Below are 17,439 nucleotides of genomic sequence, written 5' to 3' on the forward strand. Positions count from 1 at the left end.
TTGAGCCCGTGATCAAGAGACAGAGCTGCTGCCAGTAGAGAACACTTTTTTATTTTTATTGGTGTGATAAGATCTGTATTTAAGAAGGAATGAAAATAAGGCATGCATTTTGAACCTTGACAAACACTTATTAAGTGCTATTTAAATGCTAAATTCATTTCATTCGGAAATTAAATCATACTCTCAGAAAAGTCACTGAAATAACGAAGCGTGTGCTGTCCAAGGTTGGCTTGCTCTCGGATCCCATCACTGTCTCCCCCTTGCTTTGCTCTGTCACAGCGGGGCTGACCCCGGAGTTTCCTTTCCGTGGCTACTCTGTCAGCTGGGTGACAGTTGGGAGGCGCTGGCAGAAGACTGGCGAACAGGAGGAAAGGAATAGCCAGGGTGTTTCTCCCCCAGCTCTGTCGTGGGAGGCATTCTTAGGAGTGGCTCTCGTCTTTGTCCCTCGGTCCTAGGCGTATCAGTGACTCCCTGTCATTGTTAAGCTCTGAGTTGCCTCACTGTCCTCAGGTTAGCTTGTCAGCGCCTCCATCACTTACATAACCAAATCTCTGCCTTGAATTTCCTCTCCTTTATTTTATACAAGTTTGTTTATTATTTTTGATTATGCTGGGTCATCGTTGCTATGCTCGGGCTTTCTCTAGCTGTGATGCACAGGCTTCTCATTGCAGTGGCTTCTCTCGTTGCAGAGTGCGGGCTCTAGGGCACACAGGTTTCGTAGTAGTGGCACACAGGCTCGGTTTGCCTCAAGGCATGGGGGACCAGAGATCAAACCTATGTGCCCTGCACTGGCAGGCGGGATTCTTAACTACGGGACCACCAGGGAAGCCCCAAATTCCCTCTCCTTTAAATACTTAAAGTGGTTCTCTTTTCCTGGTTAAGCCCTGTCCGTTATAGGTAATATCAGTGGAGAGGGATCATAGATGAAAACTTTGTTTTTTAAACTGAAGACAGCCACTTTCTGAAAGATGGTAACAAAGAATCAGAAGCTGCAGTTTGCCTGGGAACTGTGGGCATACAGCGAGTGATGAGCCTGAACTTTCCTGGCTCTGAAATGAACCTAGGTGACAGGGGGTGATGGAGAATAGACCATCCCTGTGAAATTAGGTAAGGCTCTTAGTGGCAAGCAACAGATACAGACTTGGACTAATGTAGGGATAAAGGAGACACAGTCGCAGACTATAGGAAAAGTCACAGGATTGTAAGGAAAGCCAAATAGTCAGCTTTTAGAAAGATCAGGAATAAGGTTAGCTCCAGGATCTAGGGAGCCAGAATTAGCAGTCTCTTTAGGAAGTTTGGTTTTAGTAGCTCTACTACATGGAAATCACTTGTGTTCTAGAATCATTCTGTTCCAAGCAGAGACATCACTTTGCTGACAAAGGTCTGTACAGTGAAAGCTATGGTTTTTCCAAGAGTCACGTACAGATATGAGAGCTGGACCATGAAGAAGACTGAGTGCCAAAGAACTGATGCTTTCAAATTGTGGGGCTGGAGAAGACTCCTGAGTGTCCCTTGGACTTCAGGGAGATCAAACCAGTCAGTCCTAAAGGAAATCAACCCTGAATATTAATTGGAAGGACTGATACTAAAACTGAAGCTCCAATACTTTGTCCACCTGATGCAAAGAGCCGACTCCTTGGAAAAGACCCTGATACTGGGAAAGATTGAGGGCAGGAAGAGAAGGGAAAAATAGAGGATGAGATGACTGGATGGCATCACTGACTCAATGGACGAGTTTGAGCAAACTCAGGGACATAGTGAAGGATAGGGAAGCCTGGTGTTCTGCAGTCCATGGAGTTGCAAAGAGTCGGACACAACTGATTGACTGAACTGATATGTATATATGGGCTTCCCTGGTGGCTCAACAACAACATTCTGCTGCAGATTCAAAATCCAGGGAGGAGGGGTCCACTTAGCATCAGGCAAGCGTTTTGATTGGGCTTCCCTACTGGCTCAGCGGTAAAGAATCTTCCTGCCAATGCAGGAGACGTGGGTTTGATCCCTGGGTTGGAAAGATCCCTGGAGAAGGAAAGGGCAACACATTCCAGTATTCTTTACTGGAAAATTCCGTGGACAGAGGAGCCTGGCGGGCTACAGTCCATGGGGTCTCAAAGAGTTGGACACAACTGAGTGACTAAATGACAACGGCTTATGATGGTCCAGGGAGAGCAGGACCTCAAGGCCAAGTGCAGTGTAGGCAGGTAATTTTCCTTCCCCACCAAAGAGAGCAGGTGAAGGGACCTCCCTGGTGGTCCAGTGGTTAAGACTCCAATCTTCCACTGCAGAGGGAACAGGTTTGACCCCCTGATTGGGTAACTAAGCTCCTAGATGCCTCACAGTGAGGCTTCCCCCAACCCCCCAAAAAAGACAGAGCGAGTGGAGAGCTGTGTTGTTTGCATCATGGCTCCACAGTAAAAATAGAGTAAGACAGGAAGAAGTGGCCCCAAAAGTAAACTGGAGTGTTCCCTTCTCCAGTCAAGAAACCACGTGAGTCTACTAAGTCACTTCAGTCATGTCCAACTCTCTGTGACCCTATGGGCTCTAGCCTGCCAGGTCCCTCTGTCCATGGGATTCTCCAGGCAAGAATACTGGAGTGGGTTGCCATGCCCTTCTCCAGGGGATCTTCCTGAGCCAGGGATCAAACCTGCGGGTTCTTTACCACTAGCGCCATGTGGGAAACCCTCAAGAAGCTGACCAAGAACCAAAATGAAGGCAAACCTGAGGAAGACCTGACTGCAGCTGGAGACACTGGCTCAGGGATCAGATGATCCATATGGACTTGCTTCCACCTTTGAGGTCGAAGACAGCTGCCTGCTTCCATGTAACTTGGGGCCTGACTGGGGAATCCTCAAACCAGTCAATTCGGCATGGCAGAGAGGGGTGAGATTGAGGGGCTGGGGGATAGATTCCCAGATCAGAGGTCAAAGCATAGGGCAGCAATAGGCTTACTTACTTTGTTCCTGGGGTATGTAAGAACAGCTTTTGTTTGTGCTGAGAGCTCATTAGGACAGAATTATTCAGCATGTCAAATCCTTGTTCCTGGAAGCCAAGCTCTGAAAAGCATTAATGGAAGAATCATATCTTCACTTTTTAAGGTAGAACCGTTGAGGGAAGGCAGAAGCTCATGAAAGAGACTGGGAAAGATTTCCAAGGGTCAAGAGGGTAGCAGGCTCGCCAGCCTAGTCTAAGCTGTGTCCACATATGGGGTGTAACCTGTCTGGTTATGTCTCTGTAGAACTGATGAGCTTGCCAACCAGATGTCTATTGGCATTGGGTTATCAGGGGCTTTGTGGCAGGAAATTCACCCTAAACAAAGAGGGAACCAGAGAACAAGACCTAGTGAGCGAGGCCTTCATTGTGGGCAATTCTGAGCTCAGAGAAGGGGGTTCCACTTAGATTTGTGTCCAATAAGTATCATATCTGAATCTTAAGTTGGACTTGGGAGAGAGAGATAGAGACTGAACTGAAGACAGACTGTAAATGGGAAAACTAAAAGAGATGCTAACCTGAAGACTTTGCACAGCTCTGTCCCCAGTCACAGCCCAGCTGCTGGTCTTTTATTGGTATCTCGCCACGTGGCAACGTCTGGAGGAAGAGAGCATTGCCCAGTGATGTAGGTGACCCCACTGGAGGGTGGCTGGAACCAAAGAATACATCTGCAGATGTCTCAGGGTAACTGTCCGGACTTGTGAACATATGTGAGACACCCCTGGGCCCCTGAATGATCTGGTCTGAGATTGTTGCCTGGAAGTGGAGGTTTTGTGTTTGAAGCTAGGAGGAAGAGCCATCCAAATACAGGTTACTGGTTGAAGAACACTCCCAACAGGGCACGATGACGCTGATAATATGAATAGCTGCATCTTCCAAGACTAACCCAGTTGCTGTCTTTTAAAAAATATGTCTAGTCATCTTCAGCTTGGTAGTGAATCTTCAGTGGAAAAAACTTGCCTGGCATTCATGATAAAAGAAGCCTTGTTTCTAAAAGCAGGGTTCAGACTGGGAGCTGGGGGTGGGGGATACCCTCCCTGTCTCTTTCCCCTCTTCTTGCTTTCCCGCCTACCTCTCTCCTTTCTCTCCCTCTCTCCATGCCTCTTTCCCTCTGTCTCTTTCTTTCTTTGCCTCTTCCATCTTTTCCTCATCAATTTCAAGACCTTGCAGCAGTGGCTTTCACAAAACCTGATGGCTTATGCCTTCCAGGAGGGGAAGTTCACAAATTGCAACAGAGTGGCTTTTTTTTTTTTTTTTTTTTGGTTTTTGTTTTGTTTTTCTTTTCTTTTTTTTTTTTAAAGCTGAGCAGCAGGATCACAGAACCTGCAGGTTTGCTGCCTGCTCAGCAGGATAAAGAGAGCAGAGCTTGAAAGATGAAAGCCAAGCCGACCAGAAGAAAGGAAAACATGAAGAATGCTCTTGAAAGGGGGAGGAGACTTTGCTTAAGCCACTGGGGTAAGAAGGGGACACTGCCCCCAAGCATATGCTGTTTCCCTTGTCCAGATGGTGTCATTTGCCCTTCGAAACAAGTACCAGACAATGAGACTTGGATGCTCTCTCAGAAATAAATGTGTGAGGAAGTCATTTGGGAAATGATGCCCGTGGCCATTGTACTTAAACAGAAGAGATCCAACCGTACTGGAAAACAACTGCCCTGCAATGCTAGCCTCCAGTTCATTTGAATACTCTGTTTACATTGTTACCAGTCACCAGTCATATTTGCACAAGGAGAACTTCCACCTGCTTGTAGTTTACCTAGGGCACATACTGTATTTACATGGTATAGATTAGAGTGGGAGAACTAGTTACACCAGTTTGGAACTGGAAAAAGTGAAATGAAATGTTCATCTTGGTTTCCTCAGACCCACTGCCTGTGCCACAGGGGCTGCCATGTGGTAATCTGTATCGTCACTGCCACCATCCTCTGATCATCTCTGATAGAATGGCTGACTGTGTGCTAGGCACTGGTCTAAGAGCTCACAACATTCAAAGGAAGGATGTACTGTTACCAGCCAGGGTTCTTAGCCTTCTCCAATCCATAGAAATTGACCAGAGGCCAGACAAAGCTTTCAAGGCCAGGCTTCAGCAAAAATAAGTAACAGGTTCCCTTGCTCACTCCCTCAGTTTCTTATTTGAGGTGAGGGTAAGGGTGTGTCCAGGGATCCAGCCAGAGCGGGGGCTTAGGTGTTTCTCCCACCTTTATGGTGGTGTTGTGTGGAGAGGGCATTCAGAGCACCCTGCTTTTGCTCCTGACACTCTCTTTTGGCTCTTGGGTCTTCAGTGGCAGTTGGGCTTTTTGACTTTTTTGTATCTTTTTTGCTCATAACTTGCCCCAACTGCAGCATGCACGTAATCCCTTAGTCCCTTACAGTTTGTATTTTGTAGCTTAGGAAGACATTTGTCCAGGTGCAAGTTTTGCAACACTGCAGCGAAGGGTCCCAGGTCCCAGGCCTGTCTCAGTACCATCATCATCCCTATTTTACAGAAAAGACAACTGAGACAGAGTTTCTGAAACTTGCCTATGGTTAAGTAGCCAGTGCACACTACTGTGAGGATACTAAAGCCAACATTGGAATCCCGGCGATGCTCTTTAGTGCCAGTTGTTATTCAAGACTTTGGGTGCAAGATGGAACACTGAACTAGTGCAACTGATAACGAACCTTCTTCCCCCGAATCCTTACATAACAGTGCAGGTGTTTTAAAAAGGTTTACATCTTCAAAGATGAATCTCCCCAAGCAGGTATAAAATTTTAGAAGTTGGAGAGCACAGGAATAAATGGGGCTCACTTAGAAGACCCAGAAACCTGATCCTAAACTGGCCATGGGAAAAGCCAATAAATGCAACCTGCTTTTATGGTAGAACCTCCCCTGCCTTTCCCCTCACTCCCCCAAAAAAGTTTAGGGATTGGTAGCACCATCAGATGGGGCTAAAACATGAAGATTGATTTAAGGACTTCCCTGCAGTCCAGTGGTTAAGACTCTGAGCTCTCAGTGCAGGGGGAGCAGGTTTGATTCTTGGTCAGGCAACTAGATCTCTAATGTCTCAACTATTAATAAAAAAGATCCTGCATGCTGCAATGAGGATCAAGATCTCACATGCCTCCCATGGAGACCTAGCACAGCCAAATAAATAAATATTAAAAGAAAAAAAAAAAGAACCAAACCCAGAAAGATTAAAGTCTAAAATTCCCAGTTCTCTTCCCCAGCAGATTATTTTCTGGAGAAGGTAAAATTGGGCTTCTAGATTTGGGGGTGCCAGGTATAATTGAGGCCAGGGGTGTCCCTGCTGAAAACACTCTTTTCTGAATGCAGAAACTAAAGACTGAATGTGAAAACTCCCACCCATTTCTTCTCTCAAAATTGCTAGAATGCCAGATCACATCCTCTAGGCAGGAGTGTGGCCAACTGGTCTCTCTGGGGAATCTGCCCAGCCTAAGAAGGATCTAACAAATGGATCCTGGGGAATCACCTCACCATGCAGTTCTCAAACCACATGTCCACGCCAAGTGCAAAAAGCTGCTGATTAGTTTTTTGGTGCTTTCCTCTTATGTATGACCAGGCAACCTAAACTTCTAAGCTTAATCCAGTCATCCAAACAACCCACTAAACATCCCCAAACATTTGAGGAAAACTCCAGTGTGAAAGGTAGAGACCCAAATAGGTTCAATTTGAAGGAATTCAAGACAATAGACAGGAGATAAGATTAGACAGTGCATCCATGAAAAACGAACAAGGTGTTATAAAAGGGGGATCAAGTCTCCCCTGGTGGCTCAGAGGCAAAGAACCCGCCTGCCAATGCAGGAGATGTGGGTTTGATCCGTGATGCAGGAAGATCCCACGTGCCTCAGAGCAACTAAAGCCAGGGCACCACACCTGCCCAGCCTGTGCTCTAGACCGTGGTCGGCGCGAGAGGCCACTGTGGAAGCCCACGCACCGCAGCCAGAGAACAGCCTGCCCAGCAACAAAGGACCCAGCACAGCCATAAATAAATAAAGCTGTTTTTAAAAAGTTGGAGAAGAGAAGATATCCCTTTCTCTTAAAAAAAATAAAAAAAAGAGGGCGTATCAATCACATAAAGAAAGATGTCTTGGGAATTCCCTGGTGATCCAGTGGTTAAGATTTTGTGTTCCAAAGCAGGGAGGCTGAATTTGATCCTTGATCGGGGAATTTGATCCCATATGCTGCAACTGAAAGATCCCACATGCCTCAACTGAGATCCACCAAAGCCAAATAAATAAATATTTTTTTAAAAAAGAAGTCTTGGAAATGAAAGCAGCTCTCATGGAAAGGATGAACTCATTTTCCTTGGACATTTAGAAGATCTGTGTGGTCTTCCATCTTCTACTCGTGAAGTCTGATGCTGTTATGATTTTGATATTTTCTATGAAAATCATTTTAATTCTCTATAAGCTCTTAGGATCTTCTGTCACCAGTGATTCCCTCAAAGATGTGACTTGGAGATAGAAATAAGTGTTTGGTTTGGATCTATTCCTTAGAATCTCTGTATCTTAAAACTCATATTTTCTGGGATTTTTCAATTATTTTCAATATTTTTCTACTATTGATTGAATAATCTCCTCCCATTTGTTCTCTCTGTTCTTTACTTTTCTAATTTCTATATGTTATTCAATTGTTGCAACTCCTCATTGATACCCCAATTCTCTCATATTTCTTTTTTTCTTTTTACATTTTTTAGAAAAAAAATTTTAATGGATGAATTGTATTTATTTATTTTTCATGTTTATTTACTTATTTTCTTGGCCGTGCCTCTCAGCATGTTGGAATCTTAGTTCCCCGGCCAAGGCTCGAACTCATGCCCCCTGCATTAGAAGTGTAAAGCTTTCTTCACTGGACTGCCAGGGAAGTCCCTCATATTTCCTTTCTTATTGTCCATCTCTATATCATTTTGTCTTTTAGGGAGATTTCCTCATGAGAATCCAGGGAGCAAGCCCTTGGGGAGACTGTGGCGTCCTCACTGTGGCATCCATCCTCCTGCTGTTTGAGCTGTGGGTGTGGGGGTGGTACTGGGAGCAGACCCCCGTCCGGCTCTGTTGCCGCTGTATTACTGAGACCCCGCTATAACCCTCTTGTCCATAGCCTCTCCTCAGTTTTCCCACTCTCCAATCCAAATCGTTTTCATTCTCACCCTACAGCAGAATCTATTGATAGAAGTGGGGGAACTGGGACTGCAAGATTGTCTTCTGAACCCTGGCATATTAGTACATCTCTTGAAAGCCATTCTTGCTACTGACCATCCCAAAGAACTGGGTGCCATGAGTGCCCAGTGAGTGCCCAAGACTCCAGTTTAGGTACTCCCTCTGAAAAGTCAATGCCTGAGGAAAAGACAGGATCAATCTGATGGTCCCTTAGAGCAGTTTAGGGACTCACAACTCATCACAAACCAGGGACAGGAAGGTTTTTATTAGACCTCAGGTAACACACCGCTGCTTAAGCCTTGCTGTGTCCCGGGATGCCAGAGGACTTGTTTCCTTAGCAACAATAGTCATGTGACAGGAAAACACAGAGCTCCAAAGATGTTGCTTAGCAACTAGGCTGCACCTGCTGGGGCTCTGGGCCGACAGCTTGGGCCGGGGAGCTTGGCTTTGAACTTGGAAACTCCCATCAGGGCTGGCAAAAGGTGGAAGACCTAATTTGGGCAGATCCAGTTTTGGCCCTGGGCTTTTGCAGGGATGGCAGAGGTAAAAATGAAGAAGCTGAGACAGAGGGGCTTGGCTTTCCCATAGTAATGGGATATGGGAAGTAGTGGCAGATGTGGAAAGGGCAGGGCTGGACAGGGGAAGTGACTGTTGGGTTGATGTGGAGAGCAATTCTCTGTCTGCTCACCCTGGAAAAAACTGACTTCTCAGAGGATGGGTTTCCAGAACCCTGAGGACGAATGAGTCTGGGTCAGGACTCCACTCTGCAGGGCTTTTCAGGAAGTTGAATCCAGTCAGAGCATCTGGGCCCTCAGCGTTGGCCCAAGGAGAATTTCCCTCTGCAAGAAATCAGAGCTCTCCACAAAGGGAAGACACTGGTGGTGGTCAGGAGTCACAAAGAACCAGCCTCAGGAACCTGGCTCTTCAAGCTCAGGGCCTCAGGGAGCTCTCCATGGTTTGGGTGGTCTTCCCACCTGCTCTCCTTCTGACCCTCTAGTGTTAGTTGCTCAGTCCTGTCCAACTCTCTGCAACCCCACACCCTGTAGCCTGCAGGCTTCTCTGTTCATGGCGTTCTCCAGGCAAGAACACTGGAGTGGATTGTCATTTCCTTCTCCAGGGGATCTTTCTGACCCAGGGATGGAACCCAGGTCTCCTGCATTGCAGAAGGATTTTTTTTTTACCATCTGAGCCACCAGGGAAGCCCTCTGACCCTCTGCCAGGGCCCAGCTGGCTGGAGGGAGGCTGTGGAGTAAAACTGCTCAGATTTTGAATTCAGCTTCCTCTCCCAAGGGCTAGTGAGGAACTGTGTTTGGTGTTTCAGTTTCTCTATCTACAATGGCGATGATATGAATGACAGCCTCAGGGAGCATTGTGAGGATTAAATGAGTTAAACCTTGAAAAAAGTGGTGATCGTACGTACTTGTTGGCATAGAATAAGTGCTCAGTAGAACTATTGTCAGTATACTCCCACCCCAACCCTGGCACCCAGCAACTGGCCCAGCAGACAGACTCACCAGGTTATTTTCTGATCTCTCTTGATGATCCTCAAGCACATGGGAATAGATAGTGGCAAAAATTCTAGACCTTTTTTTTTTTTTTTGCAGACAGAAGGAATGTGCCCCTTTCCTCTAAGGAGTTTGCTGAGGGTTTGAATATCCTTGATCAGTTGACTTTATTTACTGAACCGAGCGCCCCTCCAAACCTTGCTGCCCAAACACCCCCATTCTCTCTTTTTTTTTCCTTAAAAAAACTATGTATTTATTTATTTGGCTGCATCAGGTCTTTGTTGCGGCATGCGGGATCTTTCGTTACAACGCTTGGACTCTCTATTTGCAGCACATGGGCTCCAGAGTATGTGGGCTCCAGCAATTTTGGGATAGAGATTCTAGCTGTGGCATGTGGACTCTGGAGTGCACAGGCTCAGGAATTGCAGCACATGATCTTCGTTGCTCTGAGGCATGTGGGATCTTATTTTCCTGACCAGGGATTGAATCCGAGTGCCCCGCCCTTCAAGGCGGATTCTTAACCGCTGGATCACCAGAGATGTCCCAACACGCCCTTTCTTTATCCTGCTGCTTCTAGAAATTGCATGCATAGCATGTGGCTTTAAGTGCTAATTATTAGAGAAATGTGAATCAAATCTACAATGAGGTATCACCTCACACTGGTCAGAATGGCCATCATCAAACCGTCTACAAATAACAAATGCTGGAAAGGAGAGGGTGTGGAGAGAAGGTTATTCTTCCACACTATACATGAGTATGTAAATTGCTTCAGCCAGAATAGAAAATAATATGGAGGTTCCTCAAAAAAAAAAAAAAACTACAATAGAACTACCATCAGTCAGTTCAGTTCAATCACTCAGTCCTATCCAACTCTTTGTTACCCCATGGACTGCAGCACTCCAGGCTTCCGTGTCCATTGCCAACTCCTAGAGCTTAAACCATCCAACCATCTCATCCTCTGTCGTTTCCTTCTCCTCCCTTCAATCTTTCCTAGCATCGGGGTCTTTTCCAATGAGTCAGTTCTTCGCATCAGGTGGCCAAAGTATTGCAGTTTCAGCTTCAGCATCAGTCCTTCCAATGAATATTCAGGACTGATTTACTTTAGAATTGACTGGTTTGATCTCCTTGTAGTCCAAGGGACTCTCAAGAGTCTTCTTCAACACCACAGTTCAAAAGCATCAATTCTTCAGTGGTCAGCTTACTTTATAGTCCAACTCTCACATCCATACATGACCACCAGAAAAACCATAGCTTTGATTAGATGGGTCTTTGTTGGCAGAGTAATATCTCTGCTTTTTAATATGCTGTCTATGCTGGTCATAGCTTTTCTTTCAAGGAGCAAGTCTTTTAATTTCCTGGCTGCACTCACCATCTGCAGTGATTTTGGAGCCCAAGAAAATAAAGTCTGTCACTGTTTCCATTGTTTCCCCATTTATTTGCCAAGAAGTGATGGGACTGAATGCCATGATCTTAGTTTTCTGAATGTTGAGCTTTAAGCCAGCTTTTTTACTTTCCTCTTTCACTTTCATCAAGAAGCTCTTCAGTTCCTTTTCGATTTCTACCCTAAGGGTGGTGTCATCTGCATATCTGAGGTTACTAATATTTCTCCCCATAATCCTGATTTCAGCCTGTGCTTCATCCAGCCCAGCATTTTGCATGATATACTCTGCATGTAAGTCAAATAAACAAGGTGACAATATACAGCCTTGACATACTCCTTTCCCAATTTGGAACCAGTCTGTAGTTTCATGTCTACTTCTTATTGTTGCTTCTTGACCCGCATACAGGTTTCTCAGGAGAAAGGTAAGGTGGCCTGGTATTCCCATTTCTTGAAGAATTTTCCACAGTTTTTTGTGATCCACACCGTCAAAGGCTTTGGCATAGTCAATACAGCAGAAGTAGATGTTTTTCTGGTACTCTCTTGCTTTTTCTATGATCCAGCAGATGTTGGCAGTTTGATCTCTGGTTCCTCTGCCTTTTCTACATCTAGCTTGAACGTCTGAAAGTTCTCAGTTCACATACTACTGAAGCCTTACTTGGAGAATTTTGAGCGTTGCTTTGCTAGCCTGTGAGATGAGTGCAGTTGTGCAGTAGTTTGAATATTCTTTCAAATGTTTGAACATTGCTTCCCTTGTGGCTCAGCTGGTAAAGAATCTGCCTACATTGAGGGAGACCTCAGTTTGATTCCTGGGTGGGGAAGATCCCATGGAGAAGGGAAAGGCTACCCACTCCAGTATTCTGGCCTAGAGAATTCCATGGACTGTATAGTCCATGGGGTTGCAAGGAGTTAGACATGACTGAGTGACTTTCACTTCACTTTGAACATTCTTTGGCATTGCCTTTCTTTGGGATTGGAATGAAAATGGACAAAACCATAATTTGAAAATATATATGCACCCTTATGTTCATAGCAGTGCTATTTACAACAGCCAAGACTGGAAGCCACCTAAATGTCCATCAACATATAAATGGATAAAGAAGATGTGGTACATATACAGAATGGAATACTACTCAGCCATAAAAAAGAATGGAATGATTCCATTGCAGCAACATGGGTGGTCATAGAGAGGTTATCATGCTAAGTGAAGTAAGCCAGACAGACAATGACAAATATCATGATACAGCTTATATGTGGAATCTAAGAAAAAAAAAGATACAAATGAACTTATATACCAATACAAAGCAGAAATATACCCAGGGACATGGAAAATAAACTTAACGGTTGCTGTGCTGTGCTCAGGCACTCAGGCGTGTCCGATTCTTTGCAAACCCATGGGCTGTGGCCCTCCAGGCTCCTCTTCCCATGGGGTTTTACAGGCAAGAATAATGGAATGGGTTGCCATTTCCTTCTCCAGGGGATCTTCCTGACATAGGGATCAAACCCTTGTCTCCTGCGTCTCCTTCATTAGCAGGCGAAAGTTTAACACTGAGCCACTTGAGAAGCCCAAACTTATGGTTACCAAAGGGGAAAGGCAGGGAGAGAGAACTTAAGAATTTGAGGTTAACATTTACACAGTATTACATATAAAATAGATAACCAATAAGGACCTACTATATAGCACAGGGAACCATACTCAATATTTTATAATAACCTATGAGGGGAAAGAATCTGGGGAAAAAAACAATAACTTGTGTGCAAGAAAAAGAAAAAAAGGACAATGAGAGCACGAATTTGGGAGTTAAGCTCAAATCCCAACTTCTGCCATAAATCTAATTACGAGATTTTGAGCAGGTGACATTACCTCTCCGAGCCTCAGTGTTCCCATCTATAGTACAGGAAATGACAGCTCGTAACCTCCTTGGTATGAGACAGGACTGACTTTTGATAAATGTTAGCAATGTTGACCCTTGTCGATAGTCAGAGGCAGGACCTAAGGTCTTTCTCTTCTTGTGGCCTGACACCTTTATGAGCTGACTCCCAGTGAAACTGTAAGGATGAAGGGATGACTGATTCCCGTGGATCCCCAAAAGGGAGGGAGGAGGCAGTTAAAGCAGCTAGTGATTGAAGTGCCCCATCTCTACGTGAGTGGGTGCTGGCAGCCGCGATTGCAGCTTTGCGGTCCTGGGGCTCCAGACCCTCCCTGACTTCCCTGCTTTCTGGTGCTGGGGGAATCCCAGCCCACTCGCCGAAGCCTTTGCTCTACTCCTGCCGGCCATGGGGCCCCTCAGGTCTCCCCCTCTCCCTTCAAAGCGGAGGCTGGTGCCTGCTTTTCCTTCTTTCTCAGCTGGGCTTGTTCCCCAGCTGACCCTACAGCTGCATGTTTCTAAAATTAGCTGGATCCTGCATTTGACTCTGATAATGAATTATCCAAATGGAGAAAATTGAATAGTTAACTGGTTCACAGGAAGATAATTAGCTTTGCCGAGCCCCTGTTACAGGCAAATAAAGAGGAGGCTTGTTTCTCAATTGCCTTCATTAAAGGGAGTCCCTTTCACACAGGGGCCCTGCCCCCCTGAGGCCCTGTTAGGTTCCTGGTTTTTCATCCCCCAAATAGGCAGATGGTACCATGTAGCAAGTGTAGGCTTCTGACTCTAACAGGCTGGGGTTGAAGCCCCAGCTCTGCCACTCTCTACCTGTGTGACCTTGGACAAGGGATACAACCTCTCTGAGCCTCACTTTGCTCATCTGAAAATGGGAAGAGCGGTGTGTACCTCACAGTGGTATTATAAGCATCAAATGATAAAATGTAAGAAAAATTCTTGGTTCTTCATTTACTTGTTGTTTCATCACTAAGTTGTATCCAACTCTTTGTGACCCCGTGGACTGTAGCCCGTCAGACTCCTCTGTCCGTGGGATTTCCCAGGCAAGAATACTGGAGTGGGTTGCCATGCCCTTTCCAGGGGATCTTCCCAATCCAGGGATCAAACCCAGGTCTCCTGCACTGGCAGGTGGATTCTTTACCACTGAGCTACTCGGGAAGCCTCTTCACTCACGGATGAATTTATTTATTTTTATTGAAGTATAGTTGCTTTGCAATGTTGTGTTCCTGCTGTACAGGAAAGTGAGTCATCTGCATGCATGCACATATCCCCTTTTCCCCGGATTGATGAATCTTTCATTGATAAAGTTCTTCACAAAGTTCATCGTTGTTATCAAGTTTTCATTGACTGGAAGCTGTTTTTACCACAGTATCGTCATTACGGTTACCACCACAGCACCCTGGAAACAGAACAGAGTCTCAGCCAGTGATATACACACGGGAACCATGGGAATGTTGTTGTTGTTGTTTAGTCGCTAAGTCGTGTCTGACTCTTTGCAACCCCACGGACTGCAGCGTGCCAGGCCTCCCTGTCAAGCGTAACATGCTGATAGATGCAGAGCCGACACAAGCTGAGGATGGTGGGAGGGTCTCTTTGAATCTACTCACTCGTCCCTGTCCTCCTGATATTGGCTCTGCCTTCTGGTCCTAGGCTTTCTGAGTCACCACTTGGTCAATCATCTCTCACAGCAAGCCCCCAGAAACTCCCTCCTACGCAGAGCATCTCATCCTCACCTACAAGCCTCAGCCCTTTGACCTTTTAAAGTTTCATTTACTCCTCTCTGGATTTCCCTGGTGGTCCAGTGGAATCCAAAGATTCTGTGCTCCCCATGCAGGGGTCCTGGGTTCCATCCCTGGTTGGGGAACTAGATCCTATATGTTGTAACTAAGAGTCAGTGCAGCCAAATTTATAAAAACAACAACAAAAAATTGTAAAATTTCATTTATTCCTCTCAAGCCCAGCCACCTCTGGTGTTTATCACTCTCTGACATGGCCAGTATGTATAGATCCACATGTTGAAGTCAAGGGCAAGCGATCTGAAGGCAGACGGCCTGAGACTGAATTCAACTTAGGTATCTGTTGGTTGGGAAGATCCCCTGGAGAAGGGAATGGCTACCCACTCCAGTATTCTTGCCTGGGAAATTCCACGGAGAGAGGAGCCTGGCAGGCTGCAGTCCATGGGGTGGCTAAGAGTCGGACACGACTGACTTCACTTTCACTTTTCACTTTCATGCATTGGAGAAGGAAATAGCAACCCACTCCAGTGTTCTTGCCTAGAGAATCTCAGGGATGAGGGAGCCTGGTGGGCTGCTGTCTATGGGGTCGCGCAGAGTCGGACACAACTGAAGTGACTTAGCAGCAGCAGCAGCAGTGGCATGTAGAATCTTTAGTCATGGCATGTGGGATCTAGTTCCCTAACCAGGGAAGGAACCTGTGCGACATGCATTGGGAGCAAAGTCTTAGCCACTGGACCACCAGGGATGTGCCCTAATTTTGCTTTTTATTTCCTTGAGATCATACAAGTGATTGGAAAAAGAACTTCAATAAGCACACTTTTACTCCCCACCTGGACTTTGTCCATATATCACTGTCACTAGAGATGAACTGCTTGTGTTCTTTCCAAGGCCAACCTTTGCTTTATCGCTAGCCCCCATCCTTGCTTGCTTACTCAAGGACATCACTACAACCATTTAGCCTCTGCTTCCTACAACATATTTTTTTTTTTTTCTCTACTGGAAAACTCGTATTAGCATAAAAATAAGCTTTTGGTTCTTCATTGTAAAAAACAAAGCAAAGGAGTTCCCTGGCAGTCTAGTGTTTAGAGGGCTTCCCCAGGGGCTCAGCAGTAAAGAAGTGAAGTGAAGCCGCTCAGTCGTGTCCGACTCTTTTCGACTCCATGGACTGTAGCCTACCAGGCTACTTCGTCCATGGGATTTGCCAGGCAAGAGTACTGGAGTGGGTTGCCATTTCCTTCTCCACAGCAGTAAAGAAATCACCTGCAATGCAGGAGACGTGGGTTCGATCCCTGGGCCAGGAAGATCCCCTGAAGAAGGAAATGGAATCTTATTGCTTTGCTGTACATCAGAACTTATTGAAAGAAGTTGTTGTTGTTGCTAATAACTGCTGTGCTTTCTCCTCCAACTCTCTCTTGAATCCATTCCACCTAGGCTCCCACACCCACCACTCTACCAAGACCAGACTATTGTAATCACCAATGGCCTCCATGTTGTTAAATCTAATGGTCAATGGATGGTTATCATCTTGCTTGACCTTGAGTTGGAGACAGGCTATCTGGTCACTAAATCTCTCTTTCTTCTTCCTAGGCACCAGCTGGACCATATTTCCTAAACTTCTTGGTGGTTAGGTGGGGCCATATGACTGGGTTCCAGCCAATGGAAGGTAAGTGGAAGGAAGTTCTGTGACTTCCAAGCCTGACTTATAGAAACATCTTGTGCGGGATATTTACTCCTCCAGATCCACTCCTCTCACTGTCCTCCATGCTGTTGTGTACCTTGGGAGCATAACCACTAGGGACTTTATCAATGAGCCTTCTGGTTTCTGGTTGGGTGGAGTCAATGGAAGATACCTGGAGGAGACTGGAGGGCAGGAGGAGAGTGAGGTCAGAGTATTTGTTCCCCCGGCTCCCTCCTGTGGGATTGGGTTGGCTGTTTTCCTCTACCAAAGCCTCAGTCCAGCATCTCTCCCCACATAGTTCTTTCTCTCCCCCATTTCCTCTGACCATTACTTTCTCCTGTCTCGTCAGACCTGGGGTGGTAATAGCTCCCACGATCAACCATATCAGAGTTACAGGAAGCCTGTAACAGTGTTCCTGCCCCTGCTCGCATCTTTATGCATCGTCTCTTTTTTACACTTTTCTCTAGTTACCCAACTTGAATGTGCTCTCTGTCTCTCACCAGACTCTTACCAATTCACTTCCCGTGTGCCAGCCTCATCTCCCGCCCCCATTTCCTGGCTGACATCACACGCTAACTGACCTTGAAAACCACAAGTTGAAGATGACTCAGACTCTATCAGCATGGGACCCTGGTTATCATCGTGGAGTGGAGAACCGCTTCTCTTTCCCTTTTATCCTTCCCCTCTGCTGCTGAAAATACTATATGTGAACGAGAAATAAACATATTGCCTATACCACTGAGATATGGGGAATAGCTCTGTCACAGCAGCTGGTTCCTCCGGAACTAATACAACTGACCTGCAGTGTTTGGCACAGGTGACGATTCTCTGCTCCTGGAAACACTTCCTGTTCTTATCTTCCATGACGTTGCATTCTTCTATTAATAGTTTCCCTTCTACTTCAATAACCGTTCTTAGTTTTCTCTGTTGCTTCTTTCTCCTCTCCCCAATCTAAATGTTGGATTTTTCCAGACTCAGTCCTGGATCCTTTTCTTTATCTCCATTTACTTCCTGGTGACCTCATCCACTCTCATGGCTCTGTTGTTTAGTCACCAAGTTGTGTCCAATTCTTCTGTGATCCCACGGACTGTAGCCCGCCAGGCTCCTCTGTCCAT

General features: G+C 45.9%; 1 long non-coding RNA gene across 1 annotated transcript; it reads left to right on the forward strand.

Annotated features, from left to right (window-relative positions):
* Window positions 1–8,416: 8,416 nt before the first annotated feature.
* On the forward strand, window positions 8,417–17,166 carry LOC139186408 (uncharacterized). Its single transcript, XR_011569953.1, has 3 exons — window positions 8,417–8,687; window positions 16,234–16,309; window positions 16,828–17,166. It is a non-coding gene; the product is annotated as an uncharacterized lncRNA (long non-coding RNA).
* The last annotated feature ends 273 nt before the right edge of the window (window positions 17,167–17,439 follow it).

This window comes from Bos indicus, chromosome 13 (genome assembly GCF_029378745.1).
Source record: "Bos indicus isolate NIAB-ARS_2022 breed Sahiwal x Tharparkar chromosome 13, NIAB-ARS_B.indTharparkar_mat_pri_1.0, whole genome shotgun sequence".
Lineage (NCBI taxonomy): Eukaryota > Metazoa > Chordata > Mammalia > Artiodactyla > Bovidae > Bos > Bos indicus.